The 9,005-nt window shown below is 47.0% G+C and overlaps 1 pseudogene; it reads left to right on the forward strand.

The window, feature by feature from the left end:
- Positions 1–390: 390 nt before the first annotated feature.
- On the forward strand, positions 391–4,740 carry LOC140246945 (uncharacterized; annotated as a pseudogene).
- Positions 4,741–9,005: the final 4,265 nt, after the last annotated feature.

Genomic DNA, 9,005 nt, shown 5'->3' on the forward strand with positions numbered 1-9,005 from the left:
GTTTTCTTCGCTGCCATGGGGCCTTCATGAAAGACTATGCAGCGGTGGCAGTACCTCTGTACCGCATCACAGGGAAGAATCAGTTTCAATGGGGCTCAGACCAGCAAGAAGCATTTGATACTATCAAGCAATTGCTAACTTCGGCCCCTGTTCTGACGATGCCCATACAGGGAGGCAACTTCATTTTAGACACCGATGCCTCAAATGAAGCAATCGGGGCTGAACTTTTGCAAGAACAACAGGGGGGAGGAAAGGGTCATAGCGTACAGGAGTACCTCTCTATCTTCAGAGCAGAGGAGGTACTGTGTTACCAGTAGGGAACTCCTGGCAGTGGTAAAGTTTACACGCAAGTACCGTCACTACCTCTTAGGGAAGCCCTTTACAGTGCGTATGGATCACCAAAGTCTGCTCCGGTTGTTGAATTTCAAGTACCCGCAGGGCCAACCTGCCCGCTGGATGGAAGAATTGAGTCAATACCAGATGCAGGTGGAACACTGTCCAGGCAAGAAGCATGTCAATGCAGATGCCCTTTCACGTATCCCCATTGCAACCCCCTTCTGTGAGGAATTCAGGTTGGGATTTAAAATGAAGGACTTGCCGTGTGAGGGGTGTGCATACTCTAGGAAAGCGCACGATAATTGGGCACCCTTTGCAGAGAAAGTTGACGATGTGGTGCCCTTACAGCATTACCACATGAGGTTCAGGTAGCCAGGGTAGATGAACTTCACCTTGGGGAATGCACTGGCACACATGCGGTGGTACAAGAGGTGGATGGGGAGTTTCAGTTGCTGTTCAATGAAGCCCCTACAAACTCCTTGGTCAGTCTGTTAGTACCAGATGGTCCTCCCAGTACCGATCAGTCGGTACAGGAGAGATTCAAGGGAGAACAGGAGAATGACGAGGGATTTAAAGCTTTGCGCGAGTGGATGACCACTGGCGCCGAGCCAAGCGATGCCACCAAGATGCTGTGGGACCAAGAGGAGAAGTACCTCTGGATCAATCGGGACCTTTCCACCTTGATTGACGGCCTGATCCACTGGAAGGTGGGTGATCAAAAGGTCTTACTGGTCCCTAGAGCAATTAGGAAGGAGCTTATCAGCATGAATCCTGACTGAACGTCTGTGGGACACGTAGGATGCGAGTGGTCCATTGCCAAGATCCAAGGTACATCGTAAGTACTTTTCAGGTTTGGTATGGCATAAAGCGGGATAGAGTATATTCACACTTGTTCAGTGTGTAATCGAAACAAGAAGACTGCCAGGTATGGGAGAAGCCCCATGATCAATTATCATGTGGGAACACCCATGGAACGAGTTTTTTAGTAGATTTGGGTACCCATTCCAAGTCATCACCGACCAAGGGCAGAACTTCGAGAGTCGCTTGTTCACAGGCTTATGTAAGCTGTTGGAGATCCATAAGGCTAAGACTACGCCTTATAGGCCATCAGCTAACGGCCAGGTGGAGCGCTTTAATTGAACCCTTATGGATGCAGTACGTTGCTTCATTGGGAAACACCAGAATGAGTGGGACCTTTGCCTGCCGCAGATAGCAGGTGCTCTGCGGTCCACGGTCAACCGCAGTACGGGATTCACCCCTAATCGACTGATGTTAGGGCGTGAGGTCAACCAACCTGCTGATTTATTGTACCCTCTTCCCACTTCAACTCGGGCAGTGGATGAAGAGGAGTACTGCTCCGATTTGCGGAAGACTCACGAGCAAGCGCACCATGCAGCCCGGTCTACGCTACAGTCCACCCAAAAGCATCTCAAGCGAGACTATGACCTTAAGACCTACCAACGGGAGTTTAAGGAGGGTGACCTGGTGTACATGATGTGCCTTGCCAAGAAAAGGGTGACCTGGGGTATATGATGTGCCTTGCCAAGAAAAAGGGTAAGTGCAAGAAGCTCAGTCCTCCATGGAAAGGGCCTGCACTTATCCTGGAGAAATTGTCTCTGTACCATTATAGGGTCCAGTGTCATCACGCAGTCTTTACTGTGAACCATGACCACCTTAAACCGTGTGTGGATCGAGATGTCCCGGCGTGGTGTCGGCAAGGAACGGCCACTTCGCAACCAGATGAGGTCTACTGCCTGTGCCGCAAGCCCGATGATGGGAGTCTCATTCAATGTGACAAGTGTGATGAGTGGTATCATGGCCGCTGCGTAGACGTGACCGTGGCGGAGAGTGCCGCCATCGACAAATATTGCCCTCGCTGTAAAGCTAACCACTGAATTTGTTTTCTCTCTGTTCACTCCAGGTCGCACGATGCAGGAAGGGGTCAAGTCAGTTAACCCATTCACTAGACGGACATCATTGACCCGGACAGACTGAGAGAATTCATCAGGCGGGCAATCCAGGACAGACAATTGTGTTTTCCCGGATTACTTTGCCAGAGGTATGAGGTCCTCCTGCATAGGGAGTTTACCGACCTTGCGAGGGAGCAACATGCACTCGCACTAAGAAGGGGGGATGGAGAGTGGATTCGCTGCCTCCATAGCTATCTCCGGTTCCACACTGACTTATCCTGGGAGTGGTTGCATCTATATGTGCCACACCCGGGTTCAAACCGGGATGCACCCCTGGGGGGTGGGCTAGGGTGGGGACCTGGCAGTGGTGGGTCGGAGTCCCTTTATTGGAACCCCTATATGGGGATGCGGACCCCTTTTCTGCCCCCTTGGAGAAGAATTCCTGCAGTCTCCGGACGGAGAAGGTCTCCTCCGACGGGAGCAGGTAGCCGTGCCACTGAGCGAGTGAGGACCTCAAGGGATACTAGTGGGCGTGAGGAATTCCCACCATAAGAAGCCTTGGGTGTGGGGCAAGACACGGGGGAAGGGATGCTCGTGAAGCGATGGAGACCCAGTACTTCACCCGGTCCTGGGGTGGCAATAATTGCCCCCCAGGGAAAAAGACCGCTTCGACAAAACGAGCGTCCTGAGCCTGTAAGCGGCACAGATCACAGGGTGATGATGGCCATCCGCCAAAGACCAGGAAAAAGTTGTGTCCTGTGGAGGGCTGTACGCAGCAGAGCGAGAGGGTGAAATGGCATGTATATGCCCACATGCCCCTCTGTTTCCGCCACTTCCCAGGACAATATCGGCCAGAAAATCCTCTCCCGCTGGTGGCCTGCCTCAGGTTTCTGGCACAGACTTTGGTGGGCACTACTGATTTAGACGCACTAATGCGGTTTGTGAATCAGGAGTGGGAGGGCCTCATCGTGGCAGTGTCCACGGACGGGTTGGAGGATATCTTCGCCCTAGCCCGGGAGATTGGATGGCCTTGCCCCCAGCCCATACTGCTAAGGCCTTTGGGATCATGGGCGGCACTAGCCCATTGGCGAGTACTGGTATTCCTGTACTCCCGCCTCACACCCGAGGAGCGCCAGGAATTTCACGTCGGTGGTGCGAAGGTAGGACAGGGGGGCGAGCCCGCCACAGGTTCAGGGAGGAAACGAGTCCCTCCAGCCACCGTGTCCCGTCCTCCTTCGCCGAGCGTGGACCCAGCATGGGTAGGGCATCCCTCAGCAGCCCAAGCTGAAGCCCCCTCAACTGCCCCTGTCCGCGAAGTGCATGCACCTCAGGGAACACCACCTCCCCATGCAGAGGCAAGCGCAGATCGGGTAGTTTGGATGGAGGGAGTGGTCGAGGGGATGGAAACTGCAACCAACCCCCAATCCACAGAAGCCGAGGGGAACTCGGGCGTTGAGTCTCATCCGGCTGGTCCCTCCACACCCCTGCCACCAGTGTGTCAGGAAGGGGGGGGGGGTGGTCCTGGGGAAGGAACCGGTCCCCGATGCGGTTGGAGTTGCTGGGCTTTAATCAAGCAAAGTCTCCACCAGCATCCGCTAGGACCCCCACCTATGCCCCACACTCTGCAGGCTCCACCATCGCCTCCAAAGGCCCCTGGAAATCTGACAGTTCAGAGTGGGCCGGCTATCAAGCCACCGGGTCCAGGGGAAGCAGTCAAGCAGCTGCCTCAGGCTTTCGACAGCCATTTCCACCTGGACCGACTGGAATCACGGACTGGCCGCAAGGGCATCAGAACGATCGTTGCGACAACAGGTAGGCCTACCCGAATGCCAGTGAAGGTTGTCGGGGGTGTCCTCAATTATTGCGACCCCCAGCAATACAACAGGATCTTCTTCCAAGTAGATTCCATGTGGAAGTAGGCGATGGGAATACACCCCAAGAAGGTCCCCAATGCTTCGGCATCCATTCTTGATCGTCTCCAAGCACTCATCTGCGACCCTCGGGTGAGCGCAATTCCGGAGTTGGGGTTGGATTTTTCTTGTCCGCCCAAGACTTTCAAGAGTCAGGAAGGACTCCTGGATAGGATCCTTCGTATGGGGGTGTCTGGCCGCGTGTTGGTGCTACACATGCGGAGGATACGGATTTGGACCCGACGGGAACTCAACCCAGCCGGCTGGTACGGGCAGCACTCAAGAAACATTGCTTCTGTCACCAGGTTCATATCCATTGCTGCCAGCTGACCGCGACTGAAGCAGTGGCGTGGAGGAAGGTGTTTCCACACGCTTACTTCAGTTACAATGCCTCGGTTTCCCGTTTGGGAGCCGATTAACATAAGGCTTTAGCGGGCGTCCCTTTGAATCGGCTCCTATTGGAGACTGACCTCAGTCCTGACCGAGAGGTGCCCATCAACACAACAGAGGTGAGGCAGGAGGCTGTGGCGCTGGTCATCAGTGCCACCAAGGACAACGCCCTCTGGCTGTATGGACACCATTAAGCTGGCAGCAGGAGCCTGGCGACACACGCTCTTGGGAGAATATTAGTGGGTTCCAGAGGTAGTTATTTAAATATTCTATTGTTTTTATTCCATATAGTATGGGGGACAATTTTGCACACGCTTAGTTACGTTTGTGGCAAAAATAATCTGGTAATCTCTGTTATATTTGGGATAATATTTTTAGAATAAGTTTGGTTTTTATAGCGTAGGGAAAACCTCTCGATGCCCAAGGGATTCGAATTACTTTATATATGGTGGGCGTATACCGTGGGGAGGAGATTGAATCACAGTCCAGGGCAACCATTTCAGTCACTCGGGATGTTAACATATTTTCGATTGTTTGGTGTTTGGGCGTTTGTGGATGTGATTCTCCCCTATTGATAGGGTAGTGTTTTAGGTATTTGTCGTTAAGGGTGATTTAATCAGGGTAATCAGGGTGGGTCGATTACAGGCTGGGGTCTTCTCTAAATAAAACGGGGGGGGGGGAATGTAGTAGGAAACTCCGAAAAACACATGTCTTTACCGACATCATGAGAACGCAAAGCTGCAAACCGATGCTTTGGGTTCAAAGGGTTTCCCTAAAAACACCAAGAAACTGGTTGAAAAATCAGTTTATGATGTTGACAGCTACAATTGTACGTCTGGAACCTGTTCCACTTGTGGCAACATGAAAATCTTCAAAGAACGGGTAATGGCTGACATCATTGTAAAGTCAGGAGATGTGATTACCTGGTCTTGATGTGATTACCTGGTGTCATGTCCACCATCATTGATACCGTAACTGCCATGCATCCAACAGTCTTCAAAATAGACATATTCAGTGATTGCGCTGCCTCACAATTCAAGAACAAGTTCTTCTTTAAGTACCTATGCCACTGTTTGTCTAAAGTTGACATGATTTATTTAATGGCATTGTATGTTTAAAGAAACTGAGAAAAAATGAAACAAAAGAAAAAGAAAGTAAGTTACTGACTGATATTTCATATATTTTCAAAGTGCATAAGATGGTAATGTCCGTGACGTTTTAAGACTTTTCTCTTTGAGTTTTCTTTTCAGTTTAAGTTTTAGGGATTGCTTCAATTACAGTGTTTATGTATTCTTAGATGATTGTAGAAGACATACCATGTAGAATAGTAAAGTAAATGTAGTAGTAAAGGAAATGTAGTAGGAGCACCCCTGTGGGGATTAGCGGGGCGTTCCATAGACCCGCTTTAGCTCTCCATAGACCCCTTATACGGGGGCACACCCGTATATAAGGGGGCACGCTTCCTGGGCGCCATTAGTTGGTGCTCGGGTTTTGTGATGAAAGGATATGAATGCTGCTTTACAGACAAACTACCAGTACCAGTGCCAACTCAACTAGACGTTATCAGAGAGTAAAGGATACCACGGAAACGGGTAAATACTTTATATTGTGGATGTGTGACTTTCCAGGACTCCACGTCCACAACAATGTTTATTCTCGTATGCACTGTGTGTGGATTTCTTTGTGAATTCCATACATCCTCACCATTTCATCAAATAAAGCTGGACGCCAACCATATGAAGTGAACAGAAGAGCTGTCATGGTATTTCATGAAGTGGGATCAGGACTAACTGATATGAACAAATTTTGCATGGTAATGAACATGCCTGGTCCATTGACAGTTACGGCCTACAAGGATACATCGAATGTATTAAGGCACTGCAGAAAGCATATGAAGCATGAATAGTGCTAGTGAACAGATAGGAACAGAAGCTAAAGTGAAGAAATCACGAATGGCACAGTGTGCAGTGTCAGTGGATGGATCATGGCAGAAACGGCTGGGTCACAATTCATTGAATGGTGTCATGTCTGCTATTGAAATCAAGTCAGGAAAAGTACTTGACTGTGAGGTTGTGACAAGCAAGTGCAAGGTATGCCAGCACTGGTCAAAAAAAGACAAAAATTTGGTGGAGTATGAAGCATGGAAGATGTCGCATATCCAGAGCGGTGAATGTCAGTCAAACCACAGTAGTTCAGCCCCATCCATGGAACCACAGGGAGGTCTTAGGATATTCAAAAGGTCAGAACAGGAAAGGGGTTCGCAGTACACTACATACAATGTATGTTGAAGATGGAGACACGAAATAATTCTCCACGGTAAGGGATAGCAAGCCATACCATTGAAAAATAATACGCAAAAAGGAATGTGTCGGTCATGTTCAGAAAAGATGTAGAAGCCGTCTGAGAAAGAAAATAACATCTCTAGGTGGCGAGAAACTTTCTGATAGTGATGGTAAAACAATTGGTGGCAAAGGTAGATTATCAAAATCACACATAGACACTCTCCAGAATTATTTTGGCATAGCTGTGAGGTCAGACAAAGGTGATGCAGACAAGATGAGAGCAGACAGCAAGGCTTCATTATACTATGTTGCTTCAACTGAGGAGAAATCCCAGCATGATCACTGCCCACAGGGAGAAGACAGTTGGTGTGAGTTCCAGCGAGATAAAGCGACTACCACTTTTACAGTAACAGTAAAAAATACAAACACAAGCATGGTACTGCACCTGCAGTTGTGGCAGAATTTCAACCAATCTCCAAATTCATACGTCAGGGGATGAAATCGACAGGAGTATTGACTGTGTCACCCAAAACCCCAATGAATCCTTGGACAATGTGATCTGGTCGCGAATTTCAAAGAAAACCTTTGTTGGGAGAAACGTTCTTTGCTTTGGTGTAGCAAGTGCAGTTTGCAATTTTAATGATGGTTGCTCCAGTGTTTTGCAAGTCTGTAATAAAATGAACACTATTCCTGGCATTTATACAAGGGCAATATTAAAAAGAGAGAAGCTTGATAAGAAAAGGATAACAATTGTACAATACAAATCATGTGACAAAGGAAAGCGGGCTCGAAAGCATCATCATGCTGTCCGTGAGGGATTTGAGGACAAACAGGAGGAGAAAGAAGGAAAGGTGTATGCTTCAGGAGAGTTTTAATTATATTTAGACATTACAACAGTGCCAAAATCCCATGGACAAGTTGAGAACACTACAGGTATATGTTTTGTTCCTCAGAAGTTGTTTTTAAACCAAGGAAATGGTGATTTTCCTCGTGCATTATTATTCAAGAAACTTTACAGGCCATTTAAAGTACTTTCATATTTTGGAATGATATATAAATTTTGAACAGTTCTCCTGTATTCATTTCATTGCATACAGTTATGGAATTTCCCATGTACACAGCACTTCATTGAAGTATGGGATGACATTTTTTTTTTGGTCAAAAATTATAATGAAGTGTACTAATTAGTCACCTTGCATACATAATGAGGCTCACTTTTCTGTGAAATCACAGTTTTTTCCTATTTTTAACTTGCACAATAATTCTTATTTGGATTTTAAAGGGACTGTACAGTAGTGGTTGAGGTGGGGATTCATGTTTTGAACATTCCTAAGTGAGATAATGAGAAACCTCTTATGGAATATGAAAGAGCATGTGATTTTAAGAAGGATTCTACGTTTATTTGATGAAAATTGGTTTTCAAATGGCTGAGATATCCCCAAAAGTGATAACAATAAAAGGCGACATGCCCCATCTTTATTAGAATCTCTTTGTTTCACCTTGTTTTTGGATATCTCACACATTTCAAAACCGATTTTCATCAAATAAATTTTTGATACCCCTTAGAATTGCATGCTCTTTGACATCTCATAGAGTGGTTTCTGAATATCTCGCAAAACGTGAAAAGCTAAATCCTTACCCCGACCAGAACTGTACACACCCTTTAAAGGGTGTAGTCCCATTGTACTTGAAAATAGCTTTAAAATGACATATCACTCAACCCTGTAGCCCCAATATTTTTCATTCAAGCTTTGCGCCAATTAAGTTGATTAATGCATAATTTATTCATGAATGACTCATTAATTATATGCATAAATTAATAAATTATACTTTGAATCAGCATTGCTCGACATGCTTAATATTATGCTAAATTTTTATGGCATCATTTATCATTTAAAGACGGTGGTGATTACCAGAGATCAATGCGAATTATTGTAATACTGAGAACAAAATAATCCTATGGCTCATTATGCGTCTTTGTGAGCACACACAATTCTTTGTTACTTTCTTTCTTCTATTCTCATTTCATCCACACAGACAGTTGTGTAACTATTCTATTTTCCTGTGCATTACATAGACAGTGGGAAAATACACTTTCCTTCCTGGTGACGTCCTGGGGACCTGTGTGACTCTATCTTGAATTTTCTATGGAAAATATCAAATGACTCACCACAGGA

This window comes from Diadema setosum, chromosome 3 (assembly GCF_964275005.1).
Source record: "Diadema setosum chromosome 3, eeDiaSeto1, whole genome shotgun sequence".
Lineage (NCBI taxonomy): Eukaryota > Metazoa > Echinodermata > Echinoidea > Diadematoida > Diadematidae > Diadema > Diadema setosum.